Source organism: Triturus cristatus, chromosome 10 (assembly GCF_964204655.1).
Source record: "Triturus cristatus chromosome 10, aTriCri1.1, whole genome shotgun sequence".
Taxonomy (NCBI): Eukaryota; Metazoa; Chordata; class Amphibia; order Caudata; family Salamandridae; genus Triturus; species Triturus cristatus.
Genome location: NC_140593.1, coordinates 882,098,751 through 882,125,850, shown reverse-complemented (window position 1 = coordinate 882,125,850; position 27,100 = coordinate 882,098,751). Strand labels below are relative to the sequence as shown.

The following is a 27,100-nucleotide window of genomic DNA, read 5'->3' as shown; positions in this document are numbered from 1 at the left end:
AACAGTCCAGCACCAACTGCTAGACCAGGTCCCCGCCACATGGTAAAGGCCATAAAGTTCATTCCAACAGGCATCTTTAGCTGTTGGAGATAATAAATGCCAAAATGGTAATGGTCTCTGCCATTGTCCATTTACAGGCGCCTGCTCGTTTCAGGTGTAGCTAGACATTGTACTAATGGAGCTATCCATTTGCATTCCACATCCGCACAACATTGCAAAAAAGTTGGTGCCAGGAAATGTGACTACAAGATGGAAATATACAGGGGGGAGTGGCACAACTCAGACCACTACCAGTGCAGCGGCATCTCTCACTGCTCCTTTGTCTGCTATCCGAGAAGAGAAATGCTCTGTGTGCCAATGTGAATATACTGATAAATTGGGTGATTTGAGATATTTGTGAGGGCATGAAGGACTTCGATTAGACCCCTGTGGTGCTTTTAGAGAGGTCTGCATGAATCCTACTGAAAGAGAACAGACAACATTAGGGCCTTGAGGGAAACCCTTTGGACCCAGGGGACTGAAGATTTAGGTACTTGTCTGTCTCTCTCTGTCTCTCACTCTGTCTGTCTTTGTTACACACACTCGCTTGTAACAAACTACTCCTGATCATGCCACAGATTGCCCTAAAGTAATTGCTGTAACCAATCAAGCCACAACATTAATTGGAGCTCCGCTTTCCCCTGCTTTTTTTGCTTTCCTGCAGTTTACATTTCCTGAAAAGGCAATTGAGATCACCCTACGTAAGCCTGAGGATCGCTCCCACCATGACATACGGTTTATCATTCGAATGATGAGAGGAATCCTTAGCTTCAGACACTACAGCAAGCCGATGCAGACGATGCTGGCCCGGGTTGTTTATTATCAAAGGTTTGTAGTAAATAAGTGGGGTGGTAGTGTGGGATAGGGGCTGGGATCTGTCCCTTCAACCAAAGGTACCAATGAGTGTTATGAAGCTAAGAAGGACCTATCCTATAGCTTTCAACAAAGGGTTGTCTTTAATAGTTTCCAAATGGTCAGTTATAAGAATAATCACATAAAATAAATGTATATTGTTGGACCTGGCTCTTTTTGCACGTTTATCTCAAACATTTTGCCTTTTGCCTCCTATTTTTCTAACCCTGTTTTTCTTGGCTATAGGATTCTGGGCACTTTACCTTTGCTGATCAGTACTAAAGTGCATATACTCTCTGTGTAAATTGTGAATATGATTGGTTAGCCATGATTGCCACATTTGATTTACTGGTAAGTCCCCAGTAAAGTGCACTGACTGTGCTTGGGATTGTAAATCATATGCTACTAGTGGGCCTGCAGCACTGGTTGTGCCACCCACTGGAGTAGCCCTGTAAATGTGTCTCAGACTTACTACTGTAGTGTCTGCATGCACAGTTTGAAACTGCCATGGACACCCACTTGCAAGGCCCCAACCTTCCCTTTTCTTACATGTAAGGCACCCCTCAGGTAGGCCCAAGTTACCCCCATGAGCAGGGTGCAGTGTATGTGAAAGGTATGACATGTACTGGTGTGTTAAATGTCCTCATAGTTAAATACTGCGTATTTCGTTTTTCATTGTTTAAAGGTTGCCTGTCCCATAGGCTATCATTGGAGCTGCACTGTAACATTTTACATGTGTAACTTTTAAATTGAGACAAGATAGAGTAATGGAGATTAGGCTCTGTGAACTCGGAATTTATTGACACACCTTTTTAGTAAAGGTGGTTTTTCAATTGTATGTTTGAAAATGCCACTTTTACAAAGTGACCATTTTCTTGCTTTACCATTCTGTGTGCCTCTGCACAATGCTGTCTCTACCTCCTATGGTCATGCTGGACCATGGAGCACAGAAGTGGTTTGGCATGAGCTCAGAGACTCTGAAGCAAAGAGAACAATAAGAAAATGGGTTATAAGTATGAGACCACAAACCCCAGGAATTTAGATTACTTCTGAAAGCAAGAGGACCCTGCCAAGAAGTGTGGAAATATGGATTTTTCTGGTCAGTTATGTCCCCTATCTTGGACCCCAACGGTTCTATGTGCATGTCACAAGTACATGTATGTTCCCTCCAGTTCCAGTTATGAAGACGCAAACACATGTGCGTCCACCGTCAACATGTCCTCTGTCAGATCCGCCATGAATAGGCCAGATATTCCATTCCTAAGTATGAAAGGCCACCGGCTTTATATGGTTCACTTATGCCATTTTACAGTCCAGGCAAGTAGGCCCTGACTCTGTCATCAAACTCTTCTTGCCTTCTGCCTCTGAAACCTCCAGTCTGAGCCTGCATCTGTGACCATGAACTTTGTCTCATTCTCTGCGCGGCTCACGAAGCCTGACATCAGCCTATTCTCTGCCAAGAACTGTATTTCACCTTCGAGTTATCTGCTTCCCCCCTCAGCCGATGCATTCCTGCCCAGTAGTTTAAGTAAACATTCTTCCAGTTACCAAGCAAAAGGCCCGGCTTCTCTGTCCTCATGCAAGTAATTCATAGCCCTGTTACCATGGAATATTTCTACCCCCTCGCATTTAGTGTAGACACTTAGACGCTTGTACACGCACGCACAGTCAGTATAGAATAGATTCTGTCCGAGAGTCCTTCTTTGTGGATAACATAGTTCTTTAAACATAGGATGTTAGATATGATTTGGGATTAGGTTGACTTGACCCCCCAGACTTCTTGTCTCCACATGTAGAGCTAAATGTCAAGTCCCCTTCACCCCCTAGTTACACGTCAATTACACGTCATGCTGCTGCGCGCGCATCTATGTCAAGTATTATCTTATAGATCCACCTATATGTGACATCATAACCAATTATGTTCCTTTTTACTCCTTATTACACCCATTTTTTGGTTACGCAGACAAATCGTCATTTTCCTTATCAATTGTTACGCCTATTGCATTCGCTTCATTGTAATGTATGATCTATAAAAGTCATTTCATGTCAATAATGTATGTACTTCACTTCCTGAACCTCCGTGGTGATGGAACTTGGAGCAACCGATTATAATCGATCACTGGAATAAAGCCCATTCCGAACCTCTAATACCACGGATTCTGCCTCTCATTTTACTGAGCTGTTTTATTATGTTTCTGTATCAAATTAAGTCCCGGTAAAGGAAAATTATTTACCACATGAATGGCGCCCGAACAGGGACACTTTCTCATCTCACGCGCCGGCGGTGAGTTGCAGGCCCGGTCTCCTGCCACAGCTGGACGGACAATAACGCGTACCAGCAGGATTTCCTGTATCTCCCTCCGGTCAAGCGGGGGCGACTGAGGCTGCGATCAACACCCAGACGAGGCGGTGAGAAGTGCGAAGTATCCCGACCAGAGCCTAGCTGAGAGAGCAAGATCCGAGGTATACAGAGGCCCACCAGTTTCCGAAGTCCCAAGTCGAGTCCAGTTTCCGACGAGTCGAGTCGAGTCCAGTCCGGTCCAAGTCCAGTTTCCGAGGCCTTCCGTTTCCGAAGCTACCCGGTGAGTACCATTACTGGGGAGGCATTTCTGACGTGCACATAGGTTGTGCCGGTCAAGACGGGTTTGGGTACACAAATCCGGTCTGCACTGTTTTAGCAGTGTATATGTACTGTTTAGCGGTATATCAAGTATTCCGAAGTATCTAGTTATTGTCAAGAATTAAGCTTGGTGATTAGTTATGCAGACGATCATCATTGTTGTTTCAGTTAAAGGTTTAATGTTTAATGTTTAATGTGTTTAAAAACGTCCTGCATATTGTGGTATGAATGGTTGTTCATTATTGTGTTTTTGTATTAAGTGTGTTCAAGATTAAGTATCGGATCAGTTGCCAATATGCCGTTCTTTTCGAAACTAAGACAGATCACTACAAGAAAAGGGGTACTCGAAGAAGCCGTTCCTATTCCTCCTAGGGACACTCCAGGGTACTTCATGTATCATAAACATGGCTTAGACGCTATATTATTTCTTGATTTATGGGTAGATTACACCAAGGAATTACCAGAAAGTCAGAGGTGGCCCACAGCGGGAACCTGGGATGCAGAGTGCATCATGAAAGTCGAGGAAGAGTTATGGAAAAGGAAAGTCAGACAGTCACAGAAAGATGCCGTTGAATTATGGCGTAAAGAATCTCATAGACGTACAGAAAAAGCACGTAGACAGGAAGAGAGGAGTAAAGAGAATTCTAATAAAGTCCGAGAAAATCTATTAATTGAGGAGGGTATCCGAGTGAACTCAGAACAAGTAGACAGACAAAGAAATGCCCTTATGAATGGTATGTACCCCCTTCTGGCCGAAGGATTACCTAAAGCTACTCCAGAAATACCGAAAGACTTGCCGCCCCCATTATTTCCAATAAAGGTACATCCTAAGGGGCATCCTAGAACCGCAGAAGATGTTTTTCTTTCTTCATATTTAGATGACGCAGCTCCCGAGTATGCTAATTCTGCCCCACATAGACCGCCTATCAGGGAGGTTCAACGCCAAGATCCAGTGCCCGTATCCCTACAGCAACAGATCGTGTCACAAGTTCCGGCAAGCACATCTGTTTCTGCATCTGTTCCTACAGCTACTTCTATAGCTGTGTCCACACCTATAGTTGCTGTGTCATGTTCAACGAATCCTTTCACACCCGACACCCCAGATGGGGCTACGGGAGGTGCTAGTAACATTTTTTCTACGCCACCCAGAATAAATAAACTTACTTTTCAAGAGTCAGCTCATTCACGTACACCCAAACTCATAAGTGCCCGTACGCTTAAGGAACTTCTTATAGATTGTAGATATGACCCTGTGCCCGGTAAAGAGGACGAAATGACCCTAGCATCATTGCGTATCAGACGAGCCGCAGTGTATTTAGGGAAGTTACCAGGAATGACTGCGCATCTAGATAAAATATATCATTTTGTCCAAACAGGGCGAGATTCAGAATGTATTAACAGAGCTATGGAATACCAGAAAGTGGAGATACAGGGGGAACTGTTACGTTTCCTCATAAATTGTGTGATCAGAAATCAAGACCGACCGGGGGTAGACCCGGAAGCAATGCAAATTCTTACCAGATGGAGCCAGAATATATCAGAAGGTAGACATGATAAGAAAAATTGTATAATAGCCATGTGCCGAAAGATCCGTAAAGAAATAGAACGCCTACACGAAGAAAGATTAGAGGTAGACGAGTTCGAACAAAGCGAGGAAGAAGGGTCAGGACTGCCCGCGAGACAGTCGGACACCATAGCCTATGTAGGTAGAGGAAGATCTTGTAATAGTAATAGATGTCTTACTGACTCGATACGTCCGATATGTCCAGATAATAACAGGAATTTCCAAATACCTATAATTAATATAAGGTCTAACGAGCATTCGTTCCAAACCGCCGACAAACTACTCCGAGAACGAAGGGGTTATCATTTTCTCGATTCTATGGATGAACAAGATTTAGCCAGGGCAGCTGTCCATTGGGTGGACAGTCCCGGAAAATATAGTGATGATACAGTAGTACGCACATTTTTGAATCTCACCCCAGACGAACAGAGGTTAGTTGGGATTTATATGATTCAACAACTCATTATACTATATCGGAGTCAGCGTTCGGACCCTGGTCCCTTACCTGACATATTGACTGAATTGCTTATGAATAAATGGAGAGGTTCAGGTACTAAATTAATTAAAGAAATTCTAGAATCAAGAAAGCAGTATATTCTTTTTGTATGCGCAGAGCATGTCTCATTGCCCGTCAAGGAAAGAACCACGTATCACATGGATAGACAGAATCCCTTACGAGAAGTGCACCCAATAAAAGGCGAGGACAACGAGTTTAAGCGCGTATTTGTATATACGCCCATATCAAAAATAGAATTGTTACAAATGAAGAAAGTGGTACCCAGTCATGACAAAGATCCAGCGGGTTTTCACCGAGAAATTAAAGACATGTTACTCATGGGAGAGTATACCTATCCCGACATTATGACAATACTGAAGGTATTGATGCCTGCTGGCATTTATGAGAAACTCAAGGAAAAAGAGTGGGAGGTAGGAGACCAAAAGATAGAATGGTCAGCATTAGAAGCAGAAGAAAAGGCCCGAACTGCAGGAGCAGGACTTGGGGATAAAACTAAGGCATTACCAGGTTTACTAGTACAGGTACTGCCACGTTTATTAACTACGAAAAAGGAAGATTGGGGTACAATTTCAGCCTGTAAACAGAAGCAAGATGAAGACACTAGTGATTACTATGCCCGATTTGAAAAATGTTTTGGTATAAATAGTGGCCTAAAAGCAAGTAGCGAATCATACCCACATCTGTTCGTAACAAAATTAGTAGAAAATGCTCTACCCCAAGTAAAGAATAGAGTATTAAAATTCGAGAGTACCTGGCAAGGTAACACTCCATCACAAATGTTACAAATGTTACAATACCATCACAATAGAATTAGAGAGGAACAAGAACATGAACACAGACGCATGAAAGACACGAAAATGAAAATGCTAGTTTCCCAGACAGTTCCAGCTGAAGGACATAAAAAGGGTATGACACATTCCGATTCAGCAGGACCTGTAAAAGGGACATGTAATTATTGTAAAAAGCCAGGTCATTACGTACACGATTGTCCAGTTTTAAAACATAATATCGCCATAGGTAAAACACAAGAAAGACCACGGCCACTTAGACAAGATCAGAATGAACAAGGAGCTCCGCAGCATGCACAGTCCATGCCAGCCGCACAACAGCCAATACAGTTTGTGCCAGCTGCACCACCGTTGCCTGTTGCTGCCACACAGACAACAACACGACAAATGTATCAGACCGCACAGTATGAATATCCTGAGTATCAGCGTTACGCATGAAAAAGCCTAGAGAGGGAAGTTGACTTACCCCTTATTGAAATCCCAGTAGATCAAGAAGGACCTTATATACATAGTGAATTATTAGGCCAAGACAGAAAATTTTTACTCGATACAGGGGCAAGTCGAACGACCATAAAACGTAGTGAAGTTCCAGGGGCACCCCTCTCAGGCTCACAGAATATTTCCCTTGGTTTTTCAGGAAAGCCTATTGTTAATGAAGTGTCACAGCCTCTCCCACTTACGATAGGACCTTTGACCCGAACTACCGATTTATTGCTTACTAAATCATGTCCAGAAAATCTATTGGGAATAAAAACGCTGAAAGCTCTAGGAGCCATAATATGTTGTTCCCCGGAAGGAGTAAGATTGTTTTTACGTGATTTTAAAGGTCACTATGTGTCTAGAGACATGGATCCCCGACTACAGACATTACCTACACATCTATGGGCACAAGGCCCTACTGATGTTGGACGCATGAATATTACACCATATCGAGTCACATTAAAGGCAGGAGTGGTGCTACCACGAATGCGACAATACAAGTTACCACCAAATGCTGTAGTGGCTTTACTACAAATCATTGACGAGCTCATTGCCCAAGGAGTGGTTGTAGAAACAGACTCCAATGTATGTAATTCACCGATAATTCCGATTCTTAAACGAACAGATCCAAAGGCCCCGCCAGTCTATCGATTGGTTATTGATCTGCGCGAGTTAAACAAATGCATTGTGCCACAATTCCCTGTGGTCCCAGATATCTCGTCATTACTGACAGCCATTGATTCCGAAGCGACATTCTTTACTGTAATCGATCTCAAGAATGCCTTTTTCAGCGTCCCAATAGATCCGGAAAGCCAATATTTGTTCGGATTTAGTTTAAATGGGCGTAGCTTTAAATTCTCACGCGCACCTCAAGGATTTACAGAAAGCCCCAGCATCTATAGCCAAGCACTGAAACGAGAACTTGACAGTATCCACATGCCAGTTAACACTGCTCTGCTTCAATACGTCGATGATCTGTTGATCACCGCGAGAAGTGAACCGGAATGTGAGAAAGCATCACTGACAGTTTTACAATTTCTAGCCGAAAAGGGGCACAAGGTGTCCCCTTCTAAGCTGCAATTCTGTGTCCAGCGAGTTATTTATCTTGGACACTCGCTGTCCAAGGAGGGAAGGCAGCTTACACCCGACCGCATTCAGTTAATAGCTAACATGCCAATACCCAAGACGCAAAAGGAGGTGCGGGCTTTCATAGGCCTCACTTCATATTGTAGGCAGTGGATCCCTCAGTATGCATTTCTAGCAAAACCACTCATTCAGTTGACAACACAGGAGGCAGCCACATCGACTGTTCTCCCTTGGACCCAGGAACATACACAAGCTTTTGAAAGCCTAAAGAAAGCTTTAAGTCAAGCACCTGTTTTAGCAACGCCATGTTACAGAAAACAGTTCACACTCTTTGTTACAGAACGCGAAGGTACTGCCTTGTCAGTACTCACACAGGAACAAGCAGGAGCACACAAACCATGTGCTTATTTTTCTAGTACATTAGATCCTGTAGCTCAGGCTTTGCCTGCATGCCTAAAATCAGTGGCAGCGACAGCTTTAGCAATCAGACAAAGCGATGCCATAGTGTTAGGACATCCATTGACAGTTCAAGTACCACATGCAGTAGAGGTTCTTGTAAATAGAACGCAAACACAACACTTGACTATAGCGCGACTTACAGGGTACGAGCTTACATTGTTTCAGCCACATATAGAAATCAGACGCTGTAACACATTGAATCCTGCCATACTTTTGCCAGTAACCGGAACAGACCCACTAGCCCATGACTGTATTGAAGTTATTACTATAACGACGAAACCCAGACAAGACTTAACCGATGTCCCATTGTCAGACCCAGACCTGACATTGTATGTAGATGGTTCATGTATGAGAACAAATACAGGAGAATTAGTGGCCGCTTACGCAGTCACAACAGATACTGAAGTCATTGAAACTAATCGTATAAATACTTTGTCAGCTCAAGCCGCAGAGCTCATCGCTCTGACACAAGCCTGTATTCAAGCCACGAATAAAAAAGTCAACATATACACTGATTCACGTTATGCATTCGGAGTTGTACATGACTTCGGCGTGCTGTGGCGAGAGAGAGGTTATTTAACTTCCCACGGTGCCCACATTCAGCACGGACCCCTCATTCATGCCTTATTAGATGCAATACATCGACCCACTGCAATATCAATTATGAAATGTAAGGCTCATACGAAGGTTACTGATATCATTTCCCAAGGCAATGATCTAGCCGACAGAACAGCTAAACAGACTGCTCAAACTCAAACCCCCGACATGACAAAGACAATAGTCCCGATGCCGACACATTGTATGACAGTTAAAGATCCTACTCTTGACGTAATTGACATACAGATACATGCTACACCAGACGAAATAAAGAAATGGACTGAATTAGGAGGGATCCAAACGGACCAAGGATGGATGATGAAGGAAAAGTCTGTGTGGTTCCTTTCTGATTCAATGGTCCAAGTTATAATTAACACTACACATAGTCCAGCACATCTCGGAGAAAAAGCTATGCTAGACAGCATTCAACACATTTGGTTCAATAAACATTTGCGAGCAGCAGCCAAACAAAAGGTCCGTACCTGTATGATCTGTTGTCAGTTTAACCCAGGAAAAAGCGTTCCCGTAGAACAGGGTGGATTTCATCCTCCTGATCACCCTTTTGAAGTGCTCCAGATGGATTATATCCAGATGGAACGATGTCGAGGATTCAAATATGTTCTCGTAGTTGTCTGCGCTCTGTCCCGTTGGACGGAGGCATACCCGGTTTCAGATTACACTGCCCCGACTACTGCCAAACAGTTGGTTCGAGAATTCTTCCCATGATACGGTTTACCACGTGTTGTCTACTCAGATAACGGCCAGCCGTTCTCATCCGAATTAATGAAACACGTTTCACTTTTGTTAGGTTATCAGTGGAAATTCCACTGTGTCCGACACCCCGAGGCAGCAGGTCTCGTAGAAAGACATAATCAGATACTGAAAATCAGATTGTCCAAAATATGCAGAGAGAAAGGTGTCGACTGGATAGTAGCGTTACCAGTTGCACTCTTTTACATGAGAATGGTAGCACACTCTCGAACAGGGCTATCCCCGTATGAGGTGATCTTCGGCAGACCACCAAATATGTGGGGGACGCCCATACCACGCAAAATAACTGATGTTGACTGTAATATGCTGACAGATTACTTGGCTTCCTTGATGTCTGCACTACAATCTTGTCGTTCACAGGTAGCTGCAGCCTTTCCCGACAACACTGAGGTGAAACCCCATGACGTAGTTCCGGGTGATCTCGTATTTGTGAGAAATTTCGACCGAAAGACTCAGCTGGAGCCCAGGTGGAAGACACCCAAGTTGGTTCTGCTCACTACAAGGACAGCCGTGAAGATCGAGGGCCGCAAGGGCTGGATTCATTCAAGTCATATCAAGAAATTTCATGGACTATCCTCGGATATAGACATTGTGCCCTGCACTCCCTCACAGACTGATTCAAAACTTCCTTTGGTTGAAAAGACTAAAACCGAACTCTATAAAGTAAAATTGAGGCCTAGAACGTCAGACAATTTGATTGTTTAAGTCCTCTCCAAGGTGAAGCGGTTGAATTTGTCTCTGACATGTATCCTCTAGACCTGAATCATGGACAGTCGCGAAAAATGATGAAACGACAGGCGTATTGTAAATCACTGCGTAGCCATTGCATAGTGACATTATTAATCTTGTTTTCCTTAAGTCTTTTAATAATTACTGCAAGTATATTGTTGCACATATATTACCCTATTGCCAGAAACGTTTACAATGTTACTGCTGAACATTCTTTTAGTGACTTACCGCCGCATGAATTGTCTTATAGACTTGCGCTGCGCAATAACACTTTCATTAGTATGTTACATCATTCCCATCAGACTAGTAATGCCACCAATTGTTGGGTGTGTGGTCGGCTCCCTCCCTATCAGAATTATGAAGGAGTCCTGCCATTCTTTCCACACCCATTTACACATAATGGCTCCTGTGGAGCATGGTTTAGTTTAATCAATTCCATAGACTCAGACACAGCAGTTTACCAAGATCAGTGGGTATGGGGAAATCTGAACCTAGTTTTACTCAAGGTCTGCTACCCTGACAAGGAGGGTCGCCCCAAAAGAACAGGAACTGATCTAGAAAATGAAGTATATGGATTAGGTAATTTTACACCTAATCTCATGATTCTAAATGTCGTATCCGAAGTTGAACTAGTCTTACCCACCATGTCAGTATTCCCAGCGAAGGGTGAATTGTGTGTAAGAAAGGTTGGTTCCATACATATGGGCCATAGTAAATGCACTACTATAGTAGAATTCAGTGATCAAGGCAAATCTTCATTTAGAGCTTATCGCCACTCCTACTTTATATGTGGTCAGACTGCATATATGCGTCTACCTCTAGATTGGGATGGTACCTGCTACATTGCATTCCTTTTGCCACCTGTTTTCCTAGCTCCTCCTGATTATTATAGAAATATTCATTTAGTACACAACAGAGAGCGGAGAGATCTCCCAATTGTCGATTACACTGAAACAGCATGGGAAAAATACACAGATTTCAATAAAGGCATCTTTCCTTATATAGGTACTGTTACTAATAGTAAACTGATACGTAGATTAACTAGAACCCTTGAAGCAGTAGTGAATGAAACTATTTCCGCCCTAGGCAATTTAACAGAAGAGCAGTCTGCTATGCGGATTGTTGTGCTTCAAAATCGTCTTGTCCTTGACGTCATCCTGGCTGATAGGGGCGGAGCTTGTAGGGTCATCGGATCAAGCTGCTGCGTATTCATACCAGAAAATTCGCCATCAGTATATAAAGCCATAACTCGCCTTCATAAGATTGTAAACCAGATACACCAGAACCCAGGCACTTGGACTTGGTCCAGTTGGTTTTGGAGTGTGATATCAGCCTGGGGATGGAGAGTTCTATCCTTCCTAGGTATTGGCCTTCTCATACTATTCAGTTGCTGTCTATGTCTACAATGTGGACCAGCGATCTGTGGTCTGTGTGCCACATCGTGTATTCCACCACCAAGATCTCATTCGTCACGGAAAAAGAAAGAAGAACAAATGATGTTATATGAACAGATCAATGGATTGATGAAGATTGATATCTCTTAACGGGCAAGTAGGGGACAAGGAGGGAATGTGGAAATATGGATTTTTCTGGTCAGTTATGTCCCCTATCTTGGACCCCAACGGTTCTATGTGCATGTCACAAGTACATGTATGTTCCCTCCAGTTCCAGTTATGAAGACGCAAACACATGTGCGTCCACCGTCAACATGTCCTCTGTCAGATCCGCCATGAATAGGCCAGATATTCCATTCCTAAGTATGAAAGGCCACCGGCTTTATATGGTTCACTTATGCCATTTTACAGTCCAGGCAAGTAGGCCCTGACTCTGTCATCAAACTCTTCTTGCCTTCTGCCTCTGAAACCTCCAGTCTGAGCCTGCATCTGTGACCATGAACTTTGTCTCATTCTCTGCGCGGCTCACGAAGCCTGACATCAGCCTATTCTCTGCCAAGAACTGTATTTCACCTTCGAGTTATCTGCTTCCCCCCTCAGCCGATGCATTCCTGCCCAGTAGTTTAAGTAAACATTCTTCCAGTTACCAAGCAAAAGGCCCGGCTTCTCTGTCCTCATGCAAGTAATTCATAGCCCTGTTACCATGGAATATTTCTACCCCCTCGCATTTAGTGTAGACACTTAGACGCTTGTACACGCACGCACAGTCAGTATAGAATAGATTCTGTCCGAGAGTCCTTCTTTGTGGATAACATAGTTCTTTAAACATAGGATGTTAGATATGATTTGGGATTAGGTTGACTTGACCCCCCAGACTTCTTGTCTCCACATGTAGAGCTAAATGTCAAGTCCCCTTCACCCCCTAGTTACACGTCAATTACACGTCATGCTGCTGCGCGCGCATCTATGTCAAGTATTATCTTATAGATCCACCTATATGTGACATCATAACCCATTATGTTCCTTTTTACTCCTTATTACACCCATTTTTTGGTTACGCAGACAAATCGTCATTTTCCTTATCAATTGTTACGCCTATTGCATTCGCTTCATTGTAATGTATGATCTATAAAAGTCATTTCATGTCAATAATGTATGTACTTCACTTCCTGAACCTCCGTGGTGATGGAACTTGGAGCAACCGATTATAATCGATCACTGGAATAAAGCCCATTCCGAACCTCTAATACCACGGATTCTGCCTCTCATTTTACTGAGCTGTTTTATTATGTTTCTGTATCAAATTAAGTCCCGGTAAAGGAAAATTATTTACCACAGAAGAAGAGCTGAAGAGCTGTGTGAGGAGCGGTACTTTTTCTGTGTGAGGTGTGGGTTGGCCTGCAGTTGCTGCTTCTGTCTGTGGTGGAGAAAAAGGACTTCCTCTTTTTGCCCTGTTGAGTTATCCTGCTTGTCAAGAAATCTCCATGGGCTTGTGAGTGCTTGCCTCCTGTTGTAATTCTCAGGGAAATAAAAGAGTTCAAGAAAAGACCCTTGCTACAACTTAAAAAGGAGTGCTGAAGAGCTGTGTGAGGAGTGCTGCCCCTGCTGTGGGAGGGGTAGTTTGGCCTGCAGTTTCTGCTCCTGTAGGGGGAAGGACTGGGCTGTTCTTCACCTTTTCTAAAGTGCCAGCACGTGATGAACACTTTATTTGGCTGGAATCAAAGTTGGAGTGCTTTGTGTTTCAGCCCAGCGCATGGTGAGCACTTAATTTGCTGGAAGTCAAGTCCAAGTCAAGTTTGGCGTGCTGTAGAGGACAGTGTGACCCCATTTCCAGCTCAAGTGAAGTGGCTGGGTGAACTGCACCATAATCCAGGAATAGAGCTCACTGCTGACGAGAAGGAAGCCCTCCCCATGCCGCACCTGTGTTGCCGTAGCAACCGGGTTCCTTTGTACGACGCTGCTACAGGGAAGGTGCTTTGACCATGCTGCGGGCGCGGCCGAAGAGCTGCCTGTTGGAGAATGAGTCGCTGTGCCTGGTAATTAGGGGCGGGCCAAGCCCACGAAGGCCCGTCAGCCCGCCCCTATTGCAGCGCTGTGTGTGTCTGGCCGGGCCCAGTTCCTGTGCGCCAAACGAAGTTGAGCTCATTGGCAGTTGCACGCACAGTCGTGGGCAGCTGCATACCACTGTTGTCGGGGTGGGGACCCCAGTGAAGATTCCATACAGCTCAGTGCCATGGGTGTGCTCCCTCCCGTGCCCACTTCCCTGTGTTGACACATACCTCGGGGGCCTTGAGGAAATTAAAAGCAGCTGCAGGATGGGAAGGAAATCCTTGACAGAGGTCCTGTTCCTACGGCTCACCCCTCAAGTACCGTAAAACAGTACCGTAAAACATATTCTAAGTGCACAGGCGTCACTGCCCTTCGGGCCGAGCATATTTACTGCACAACATGCGAGAGAAGTGCAGGTGTGCTGCATCTATGGTGATGCATGTACAATGATACAATGATATTTGGGGAGTCCCGTATAGTGGTATGTGGTGATTTCTGTGCAATTAGTGTTGGTAATTAATGTGATTGCCTTTTCCTAACCTGTGATGATTCATGGATTTATTATATTCACCTACATTTTTATGCCCTAATGCTATGATAAATGTCAGTGTAACCTTTGTGAAGACCAGATAACAGGTATAATTCTCAGGACCTGCATAATATGTACAGTGATGGTGTAGGGTGTTGTTTTCATGGTGTTTTTATGACATGTGCAACTGATAAGTATTTGCTTTTTTGAAATAAATGTGGTGTCCTGACAATTGCCTAGTTGGCAAAGTGATTTATGATCTGTGTGATGTTATGACAACTGCCTAGTTGGCAAAGTGATTTATGTGAATGTGGTCTGTGTTTTATATACAATATAAGAGATATTTGTATACAACCTTGTGTGGCGTCTCTTTTGTGGTGTATTTTGTGTATCACTGGTGTGTGTGTGTTGCGCAAACGCTTTACACATTGCCTCTGGGATAAGCCTGACTGCTCTGCCAGCTACCAAGGGGTTGAGCAGGGGTTATCTTGGGTGTGTAACCCCCTTACCCTGACTAGAGAGGTGTGTTCTGCCTGGTGTAGGTTCATACCCTAACCAACCAGAAACCCCATTTCTAACATACATGCTATGAAATGTGTTACAATCTTGCTCTCCTGGACCTACGTTGGAACGAGTAATTTAGTAGTGCTGACTTGTGTGCCCGCTGGAAAGAGACCTATAGGTCTTACCTCTGCTTCACTTATGCCTCACTTGCAAAGCTTATTACCATTTATTAGTTTCTTTGTAATGCTTACATCAGCATGAGAAATGAACTCTGAAATGTGTGGCAGTAACAGGTTTGTGTATCTATTTCATAAATATATGCATACATGATTGTGATGAAAGACAGCAGAAGCGCTTCACAATCTTGAAGAACTGCATTAAAAAGAAGAGCTGTGGTCTACAGGAAGTTCTCAATCCAGACGAGGAGTTCTCACTTTTAATAACGGCTTCCCACTTCATCAAACTGTATGATCATGGGAAAATCAATTTATATCCTAGTGCCTCAACTCTCTTATCTGGCAAACATGTTGATCCCATTGTTAAGTGATTCCTTAAACATGTAAAGATTTACATATGCTACTTTCTCTTCATGTCCCAGATTCGGCAGAAGACGGGTTGTGGTGCGCAAAGGTCATCGTGGCGACAGTTTCTACTTTGTCTTCTCGGGGGTCATTGCTATCACACAGGATGATGATGGCAGCAGTGCCTTGCTGGATCCTGAACCCATATTGCTACGGAAAGGAGCCAGTTTTGGGGTAAGTCTGCCTAGCAGTTTCAAGAACAAGGAGATCCTGTCTCTCAGTATCAGGTATTGCCGTTCTCGTATTCATCACCCTTGTGAAATTTCAAGGTCGGTGGCTTAATCAAATACTTTCTTGTTATAACCGAGAGGTTTTTCCTTTGGGTTTATAGTTGGTGAATACTTGACAGATTATTTTGTCCAATTTGGTGGCTCGGCCTTTAAAGAGTGAACAAGTTCTACTCTGTGAAAATTTCTACAGTATACAAGGAATTCAGCAGTTTATAAGCAATTTCTTAAGAGCATATATTAATGTTGCAGATATACTTTTGCAAAAATTCCAAGTTTTCTGCTGTGACGTATAGATCTGTTGTCTACATTTTAAAATCTTGTATGAGTTGCCTACTATGACCCACACTTGAGTCAGTAAGGAACGTTTGACCCAAAGCCGTTAATGAATTACGGGAAACAACCTTTACAACGCAACTATTACATCGCACTACTCTTACAACGCAGGCATTACAACGGAACATCCTTTACAACGCATGACACTACAACGCATACCATTACAACGCATACCATTACAACGCATGACACTACATCGCATGTCACTACAACGCAGGCATTACAATGCATACCATTACAATGCATACCCTTCTTGGTTTCCATTTGTAACAGAATTCAGTCCACATTAACATTTCCCATTCCCACTTGGGCAACTAGGCCTATCCCTCGGTTTCCAGATCATTGCTATTTGCTGTTTGCCCAATACTACCGCTAGATCAGTGAAGCTACTGGTGACCTTTTTGTTCTTGGAGTATATAGGCCTAGATGGAACTGTTTATCCATTTGAAGTGCAATAGGACCTGATGTCCTGGAGCATCAGTGGTAAGTGACATTGACCATCAAGGATACTGTCCAATAGCCATTAACTGACCCAAGACACAGAGAAAAATTAATTGTTGATGCCAGAGAGAGACTGACGAAAGACAGAAGATTCTTCTCAAAAAGGTTGGTAAATGTAGGGGGGGGCTGTCTTACGGCAGCAGTGATGTGAACTTTATATGCAACAACAGACCTAGGGGATTGATCCTACCTTGAGAGCAAAGACAGAATTGGAACCTTAGAAGGATCTACAGAGTTGTAGAAGGCATAACAATAGTAGGATTTAGATAAATGGTATCAGGTCAGCTATTATAGTCCTGGGCTTTTCAGTTATGCTTCATGTTTATAAGCTGTGTTGATACAGTGGGTTCAGCGGAAGCAACCCGTCATCACTTCTCGCAGAAGACATAATGCTGCCAGTTAAATGCCCTGAACTGGAAAAAATATGTCTTGATGACAAGTTAGCCAAGTGATATGGACATTTAGTGGTCTGCAGAATCTGTCTGTCATGAGTTCTCTGCTTCAATAAACATGCAAAATCCTTGCCAAACTCCTAAAAAAAGTCACGCCAGATTAGCCATCAAGACACAGGCTCCCTCCCTCTGTTGCCTTCAAGTTAATAATCCGAATGAATTCATATGAATGGGGAGATGATCATATTTAGCACATCAACAAACTACTCCACAGTTGAAATTTTCAGCACCAAGAACCTGGCTAAAGTGCTTCCAGTAAGGTAGCAGTAGACTTCATGTAATCACCTGTTATTCTAAGATGGCTGTTCATGTCTTTGTATTTGCTATCCTACATGCAGGATGTGGCCTTAGTCAAGGGTCTGCGGAGGAACGCCACCGTCGTCTGTATGGCAGAGACAGAGTTCCTGGTGGTTGACCGTCAGGAGTTCTTCAGGAACAAGCTGGATCAGGAGCTACAGAAGGAACTGGAGTATCGATTTCGCTTCTTCAGGTGTGTGATGCTTGTATCTTGTTACTGTGTGCAGCTTTTGAGGATTGTGTATTCTTTTGCCTACATTTACTAATCACATTTTAGCGGTAATACAGCCACCGCCGAATAAAGGTATATAACTTGCTCTGATAATATTTAAAACATCAAATCCGTATTTAGAGTTTTTAGGTGGACTGTAATATTGTGGTTGTGTGACACAAACTTGCATAACTTATCAGATTTGTTGTTTCCCATGTTTAATTATACATAATTAAACATGATCCGGCTACGTGTATTCAGACATGTAGGTCAGATTATTGTGCCCAAAAAAATCAAACTGCGCAAAGTTATGCATCTGGTAGATGTTAAATTCCAGAATTTTTGCTGTTTTAATCAGCAACAACCTGTAACAGATTATGGAAAAATATAAAGTATGGTAAACACATATTTTCTTCCAGGGGATACTCATCAATAGTCATAAGGACTGAATAGTCCCGCCCACGTGCAGGGACCCCGGAGCAATAGCAAATAATATGCATATGTCTTCATAAATATATATATATATATATTCACTGAAAAAACCATAGGTTTCACACATGTTATAGTTAGTGGAAATTTTACTGATAAAAAACCAATGAAATTGCCCCGTTATAGTTAGCGCAGGCAACTATAACTCACGCGACCGCAATCCTCTGCTGATGCTAATACTGTATTTAGACACTTATTTGCCCATGTCTTCTTCCATACATTTTTAGCTATACATATATTACAAATATTTTTTTTTCATAAAGACACATATGTCATCAGCAGAGGATTGCGGTCGCGTGAGTTATAGTTGCCTGCGCTAACTATAACGGGGCAATTTCATTGGTTTTTTATCAGTAAAATTTCCACTAACTATAACATGTGTGAAACCTATGGTTTTTTCAGTGAATTTGCAAGGTTTTTTAAATGCTAATTCCTAACTATAACGTGTGTGAAACCTATGGTTTTTTCAGTGAATTAGTACGGTTTTTTAAATGCTAAGTTTTTTTCCCTTATAATAAGCCCTGTACATTTGGTGGCCTACGGCCACCAAAAGCACAGGGGGTGGGGTAAGTGTGGATAGTGTTTTTTTCCATTGTAATAAGCCCAGCACATTTGGTGGCCTTCGGCCACCAAAAGCACAGGGGGTGGGGTAAGTGTGGATAGTGTTTTTTTTATTTTTATTTTTTTACCGTACGCTTACCGTAAGCGTACGGTAAGCGTACCCCGCGAAATTGCCGAAAAAAAAATAAAACCGTTTTTGCACTTGGGGGATGTTTGGGGACTCCCTCCACATGACTATGTGGGAGGGAGTTGTCAAAACAGCCCCTTTACATGTTTTTGGGCTTCCGATTTTAAAAATCTCTCTCAGTGCGAGAGACAAAATGGCGGCCGCCGCTTCCTGGTTTCGGCCGATTCGAATGTTTACTAAGATCTAAGAGCCAATCAGAATCGCGCTCGCGCACGCCACCGTACGCTTACCGTAAGCGTACGGTAAGCGTACCGTAAGCTGGCTCAGATATATATATTGATTTAAAGGCTATTTTCTCAGAATCTACTGAACAGATTTACACCAAACCTACAAAAGGCACTTCCTTGACCTAGGGACTACCTCTCTGCCAAATTTTGAGTAATTCTGTTCAGCCATTCGGGCTGTAGCTCGTTCTAAAGGTCCTATGGAAAAATGCATGGGAAAAACGCGTTTTGGGACCCCCCTTTTATCTCAGCCCCCGCTTGACGAATCCCCCCGAGACTTTCAGGGTAGGAGCGGAGCGTAGCGCCCCACCTATTTTGAGAAATTCGCGAGGATTCGTCGACCGGCGCCAAAGTTATTCAAAATAGAATGTTGAGGTTTTCCTATGGAAACGTGGTCCTAACTATAACTACCTACTGGCTATCGCCAGTAGGTAATATATATATATATATATATATATATATATATATATATATATATATATATATATATATATATATATTATCTACTGGCGGTCGCCAGTAGATAGTTATAGTTGGGACCGTGTTTCCATAGGAAATCCGCAACATTCTATTTGGAATAACTTTGGCGCCGGTCGACGAATCTTCGCGAAATTTTCAAAACTAATGGGGCGCTACGCTCCGCTCCTACCCTGAAAGTCTCGGGGGGATTCGTCAAGCGGGGGCTGAGAAAAAAGGGGGGTCCCAAAACACGTTTTCCCCATGCATTTTCCCATAGGACCTTTAGTCCGAGCTACAGCCCGAACGGCTGAACAGAATTACTTGAAATTTGGCAGAGAGGTAGTCCTCAGGTCAAGGATGTGCCTTTTGCAGGTCTGGTGTAAATCTGTTCAGTAGGTCCTGAGAAAATAGCATTTAAATCAATATATATATCTGTAAGCGCGCTCCGTGCGCTTACGGTAAGCTTACCGTACGCGTACGGTGCCGTGCGCGAGCTCAACTCTGATTGGTGGTTACATGACTGTAAACATTCGAATCGGTCGAAATCAGGAAGTATCGGCCGCCATTTTCTGTCTCTCGCACTGAAAAACAAAGGCTGATAACATGAAAAGGGGGCAACGAAGAGAGTTGCAGACCCCCTAGCGTTCGTCAGGGGGTTCACAAAGGACCAAAAAGTATGAAAAATAAATTTAATAATTTGAAAAAAAAATCGCGGGGTGCGCGTACGGTAAGCTTACCGTACGCGTACGGTAAAAAAAAAAAAAAAGAATTAACAATCACATTTAATATATAAATCTAAGGACCCCCAAGGGAGGAAAAAACAATTGATATTTTGTAAAAAAAATGGCGAGGCGTGCACGGTACGAAATGCGCAACGTGGGCGCTCGGTGCGCGATGCGCACCGAGTGCCCACAGCGCGCGCACGGTGCGCGAAGCGCACCGTGCGCGCAAAAATTAAAAATAAATACATAACTTAGCATTTAAAAAACCGTACAAATTCACTGAAAAAACCATAGGTTTCACACACGTTATAGTTAGGAATTAGCATTTAAAAAACCTTGCAAATTCACTTAAAAAACCATAGGTTTCACACAAGTTATAGTTAGCTGTACATTTCACTCGTAAAAAAACCAATGAAATTCCACGTTATAGTTAGATCAGGTAACTATAACTTGCGCGACCGCAATGCACAATGTGTCATTTCAGATGTCATCATTGATGTCATGAGTGATGTCACTGACCATGTCAGAAGTGATGTAATATGTCACGTCATCAGCAGTTTATTGTGGTCGCGCAAGTTATAGTTACCTGATCTAACTATAACGTGGAATTTCATTGGTTTTTTACGAGTGAAATGTACAGCTAACTATAACTTGTGTGAAACCTATGGTTTTTTAAGTGAATATATATATATATATATATATATATATATATATATATATATATATATATATATATCGGAAGATTCCAACTCCCGCTACTTCCAACCTCCACACGGCGGCGGCGAAGAAGGAAACTCAGACCCCGCAGAACTTCTGGCAAGATGTTTATTCTTCAAACAACAACCCACGCACGACGCGTATCGGGCCTCAGGAGCCCTTGATCACAACAATATATATATATATATATATACACACACATAAATACCCATATATGGAGATAATATGCATATATATACATATGCAGCCTGAAAAAAAGTTACTAGGCTCAAAACTGCGACAATCTTTTACATTTGCAAATATAAAGAAACATAAGTCATGATACTCTTATGATACATATAAAGAAAACTACTTTGAGTTTGCTTTGAAACACACAACCTTTATTTTCAAAGGTAAAAAGGCAAGATCATAGAGGCAGATTAGCCTAGAGAGGCTGCATATAGAAACAATTGGAAAACTGGCGCCGTGCCTTTAAGACTTCCAGGAACCCCCAGGCTCCCATCATGCACCACAGGTGACCGTTAGGTCAAGTTCTTTTTTCCAGCTCCTTCTGTGAGGATCCTGGAGCATTGAGCTTGCCAGTTAATTTTTTTTTATCTCTATTTTCTGGTTTAAAGTGAAATTGTTTTGTTTCACTCGACGTCTTTAAGCCAGACCAGTGTTACCACTGCAGCAAGTTTTCAAAAGGAACCCTTAGGGAAAGGGAGAAGATTAAGCTGCACTCTATGCAGGAGAGAGGAAAGGAAACAGCAAGTAGCCTAGAACATCCCTCAAAGAAGCCCTCCTCTCAACCAAGGCTGGAGCGCAAAGAGAAAGTTGAGAAAAGGAGACGCCGGTCTGACACGCCGTCGAGGGACAGATCGACATCCAAAATACTTGCTCTGAGTCTGCGTCGAAATCGACGTTGAGGCGTCCTTCGCCGTCGAAGCAACCGACTTCAGGTGGGAAGACCCATAGGACGAAGTTGACACCTACGCGTAGGCGGTCCAGGTCCGGCTCGCCTATGACGTCAGGAGGCCGTGGCTCGACGTCGACTCATCAACGTCGAAGCCCACCGCCGAGAGGGTCCATGGCGACGTCGAGAACACCACCAACGTCGAGAGGTCTGCTTGCATCGACGTCGAGCAGAACACCGAGGGCCTCGACACCGGTGAGACAGTCGTTCGCAGACGACGCGTCAGCACAGGCATTCGCTGTCGAGACGAATGACGTTGATGCATCCGTCGCCAAAAAGGTCAACGTCGAGGAGGTCTCCGTCGAGGAGATCGACGTCGAGATCTCGCAAATCACCCTCTGGATCTAGGAGGTCAAGAAAATCGCGATCCAGGTCGACGTCGAGGAGATCGACGTCGAGGAGATCACATTCCAATCATGGGTCTCCTCCTGCCAAGAGACCTAGCGCGACGTCGAGACCGCTCGACGCGGGACGCCCAGGTTGTGACGTCAAGGAGTGCCTCTTCCTTCCCGGGACTTCAGGTAGTGCAAGTCACTCCTGAACCCTCACCAGTGCCGACTCCAGCCCCTGCAACTAATATCTCCCCGAGATGGCTGGGGGACATAAGAGAGTGGAAGATTCACAGGATTACAAGACTGCCACGGTCCTCTAGTAAATCCAGATCTCCTATAATTTAATCAGTGCACTCATCTGAAAGACATGAGCGACATGCCACTCCACAAAGGTCCCCATCTTTGAGAAGGCGCTCGTCACGTTCTCCTAGGAGTCGGGCATCCAGATCTCGCCACCACTCTCCTAGAAGATGAAGCTATAGATCTTCTTTGTTGTCTTGAGATTCAAAGGCAGATTACTCTCCTACTCTCTCTTCTTCTCCTCCGAGTAGAATATCGCCCATTGATGATATCCTGACCTTAAATGAGATTCTATATAGAGGGGCTGCAAAGCTTCATATTTAGTTGCCTGTGTTTACCGCTAAAACGTCAGTCATCTTTGAAACACTTCACCATAGGTCTTCATCTTGACCATTGCTTCCCCTGGTGCCTGGCCTGCCAGAGCCTGCTCTTCAAAAAATCCTTACTCCAGCATCGGTGGGGGTGGCCCCATCTCGCATCACTAAAAAGTACAAGGCTCCTGAGAAGGACCCCTTTTTTCTGAGGGCTGACCCTCCGCCGGATTTGGTTATTGTTTCAGCGGCACGGAAGAACCAGACGGAGCAGCATCATCTGTGGTACCCCAGGATAGAGACAGTAAGGCCATGGATTCGTCGGCAAGAGAATGTGCACCACCTCAGCATCATATATGAAGGTAGCCAGCGCCTCAGCCTTACTGGGTCGGTATGACCTCTTTGTGGGACTCTCTCTCATGCTTCACTGAGAAGCTCCCAAAGGAAGACAAACAAGATTGCCTGTAGATCCTTTAATGGAGGGGGTTTGGTGGCCAATCAGGTCATCAGTGCAGCGGCTGATGCCTCTAACTTAGCTGCCCATGGTTATGCACATGGGATTTGTGCCCGTCGCTCTGCCTGGCTGAGATTGACGGGTTTGAAGCCAGAGGCTCAACATCGTATCCTCAATCTCCCCTTCAATGACACATCGCTCTTCGGCTCTCATGCTGATGACGAAATGTCCAGGATGAAGACGGAACTGGATACGGTGAAGGCGGTTGGGCTCAAGAAGAGTAAGGACTTCAGGCAACGCTACCGCCCCTACGATCGACGCCAATACCAACAGAGGGTCCAAACCCCTCAGTGGTCATCCCAGCAACATCAAGGAAGATCACAGTCCTACCAGCGTCGTCCTGGTAGAGGAAGAGGAGGGAACTCCAGACAGTCCACACCTGCTGCCAAGCAACAACAGAAGCAGTGAGTGCTTGCTTCCCCTAACTCCTTTACCAACTCCGGTGGGGGAAGTGTCCGTTTCTACCTGGAAGAGTGGACCAAAATCACACTAGTGGGTGCTCAATATTGTGAGGAATGGGTATTCCATCAGGTTCAAGTCCCCTCCACCTTCTATTCCTCCTCATAAGACTGTCATCCATCGCATAAATCTTCTGAGAGAAGAGGTGTCCGCTCTACTCCTAAAGGAGGCCATCGAGGAGGTCCCATGGCACCAACATCAACAGGGGATCTACTCCTGATATTTTTTTGTCCCAAAGAAAGGTCCAAACAAGGAGTTCAGGCCTATTCTAGATCTCAGGCTTCTCAACAAGTTCATTCTGAGAGAGAGGTTCAGAATGCTGGCAATGCATCAAATAATCCCGCATCTACATCAAGGGGACTGGATGTGTTCCATAGATCTTCAAGATACCTATTTCCACATCCCAATCTCTCCAAAGCATCGAAAGTTTCTAAGGTTTCGCATCCAGTCAGACGACTTCCAGTTCACTGTCCTGCCCTTCGGGCTGAAGTCGGCTCCTTGCACATTCTCAAAGTGCATGGCAGTAGTAGCTGCTTTCTTGAGGAGGAAGCAAATTTTCATCTACCCTTACCTAGACGACTGGCTTCTCAAGAGTGCGTCTCCAACTCTTCTACAGCAGCACCTTGCTTACTGCATTCAACAACTACATCAGCTGGGTCTACATGTCAATTTTTAAAAATCCATCCTCAATCCAACACAGAGGATACATTACTTGAGCGCAGCTTTGGACACAGTAAACGCAAGAGCGTATCCTTCGGAGGAGAGACTATCATCCATTCTCCACAAGTGTCAGACCCTCCTGAAGATACCTCAGCCCACGGCCAGGCAAGTCTCATCTCTACTGGGTTCGATGGCCTCGTGCATTTTTTTAGTTCCAAACGCCAGACTTCACATGAGACCTCTACAGACTCTAGAGGATCAGTGGTCCCAAATCTCCAATTGCTCGGAGGACACTTTAACTCTGCCTCTGTCTGTCCAGCTCTCCATCAGATGGTGGATGCGATGGACTCATCTCATCATAGGAGTCCCCTTTCAAGAGGAACTGCCCAAGCAGACTTTGGTGGCGGATGCGTCCCTTCAGGGATGGGGTGCTCATATGGGGTCACTACAGATCCAAGGAATGTGGCCAGAGAGAGAACAACTATACCACATAAACATGATGAAGCTCAGAGCGGTGCATCTAGCTCTCAAGGCGTTTTTTCCTTCCATCAAATCGACTGTGCTGCTTGTTCAGACGGACAATACAACAACGATGTACTACATGAACAAGCAGGGGGGCACCAGGTCCAGACCCCTGTCGCTGGAAGCACATGCGATTTAGAAGTGGCTTCTAGCACGAGACATGAAGATCTCCACAATTCACTTAGCAGGCGTCCTCAATGTCCAAGCGGACGGCCAAAGCAGGCAAAAACACATACTCACTAGATGATGTCATCCGTGATGTCATCAGTGATGTCATTTGAGATGTCATCAGTGATGTCATCAGTGATGTCACTGACCATGTCATGAGTGATGTAATATGTGACGTCATCAGCAGTGGATTGCGGGCGCGCGAGTTATAGTTAGCTGAACTAACTATAACGGGAGAATTTCATTGGTTTTTTACGAGTAAAATGTCCAGCTTACTATAACGTGTGTGAAACCTCTGGTTTTTTCAGTGAATTTGCAAGGTTTTTTAAATAAATGCTAATTCCTAACTATAACGTGTGTGAAACCTATGGTTTTTTCAGTGAATTTGCAAGGTTTTTTAAATGCTAATTCCTAACTATAACGTGTGTGAAACCTGTGGTTTTTTCAGTGAATTTCAAAGGTTTTTTAAATGCTAATTTTTCTATTTTTTACTTATATTTTTTAAATATTTCTTTTTTAAAAACTTCCCTATGTATACATTTATATATTATCTGTATCCTTTAATTTGGTGTGGCTCATTTTTTAAGTTTTAATTAAGATAAAGTTGAACAGCATAGTTAATATCTTCTATTAAGTTATGTCCACTTTTTTTTTTTAATATAAATTCTTGGGGTGCGCGCTCAGAGCGCGCACCTAGTACGTTTGCGTACATTTTTCATGAATTCCGGCGTACGTTATTTATGTACGCATACATACGTTTTATTGCGCGCTCTGAGCGCGCACCTAGTACGCATGCGTACGTACGCATGCTTACGTACGTCATACGTACTCCACGCGGTACACTTCCGTATACGCGTAGAGTGCGCGCGCTGACGTTTACGCATATGCGTGTGCTGCGTATGCGCGTTACGTACGCGCATAGTACGTAAGCGCATGCGCGCATACGCGTTCGCGCATGCGTAATTGTACCGTGCGCGCAGGGAGCTTGCTCGGTGCGCGCACCTCGGGGTATGTGATGAATAAAACAACACTTCTAATTGGTTTTCATTACTTTCAGTTTCAGATTGTTTCAATACCACACCGAATCCCCTCATGGCAAGTCATGTGATGAAGAAACATCACTTTTCATTGGTTCAAAGTACTTTTAGTTCCAGATTCTTCCAAAATCACACCCACCCCCCTCATTGTTAGTTCTGATTCCCTAGGAGAAGGAGCTAATCTGTGTGTTGAGATACAATGGCAGAGCAGCAGCCATCTTCTGAGAGTGAACAGGACACTCTTGAGAGACAGAGGCAGAGGAAGCAGAAAGACTCCTTTATATGGCAGTTTTTCACTTTTCCAGAGGGACAAAAGAAGGTGAATGCACCAAAGGTCACCTGCAAACTGTGTCAGCGCGTCTTGTCACGTGGGAATCCTAACAAGAAGTATTCTTTTAGTATTCATACTATGACGAGGCACGTTGAGGCAATGCATCCAGTGACTTTTCGTCGAGCTTCTGGAGCAAACCCTCCACCTGCTCAGCCGACGACATCTGCAGCAGCTCAGCCGAGCACATCTTCGCAGCTCAGGCAAGCACTTCTTCTGCAGTGGTGCCTTCACCTTCTACCACACCTCTGGATATTCGTCCTTGTTTTTTGAGGATGAGTACACACTGCATGGATTGTGGTTGTCTTATTACTTTGGGTGAGAGCAGTATTGATGTCATTCAAAGAAAATTTGAGGAGCATCCTTGCGAGAGGCCATAATTTTCTTTTTTTTTTTTTCGTTTTTCTCTTCCTCTGTCCCTACATTAACTCAAGGGCTCTTTATAGAGCCACCTAAAATCAAAACACCACAACTTGTTTTTTAGAATCTATTTCTTTTTTTTTTTTTTTTAGAGTGCGCGCACCCAGCGCGCACCCAATGGGTTTTCTTTTAAAAAAAAAAAATCATTTTTT

The 27,100-nt window shown here is 43.9% G+C and overlaps 1 pseudogene across 1 annotated transcript in view; it reads left to right on the top strand.

The window, feature by feature from the left end:
• LOC146796156 (cyclic nucleotide-binding domain-containing protein 2-like) overlaps window positions 1-27,100 on the top strand; it is a 462,048-nt pseudogene that overhangs the window by 129,251 nt on the left and 305,697 nt on the right. The window contains exons 4-6 of the transcript XR_014969544.1: window positions 704-867; window positions 15,577-15,733; window positions 17,414-17,565. The product of XR_014969544.1 is annotated as a cyclic nucleotide-binding domain-containing protein 2-like (transcript). The remainder of the gene's footprint in view (window positions 1-703; window positions 868-15,576; window positions 15,734-17,413; window positions 17,566-27,100) is intronic.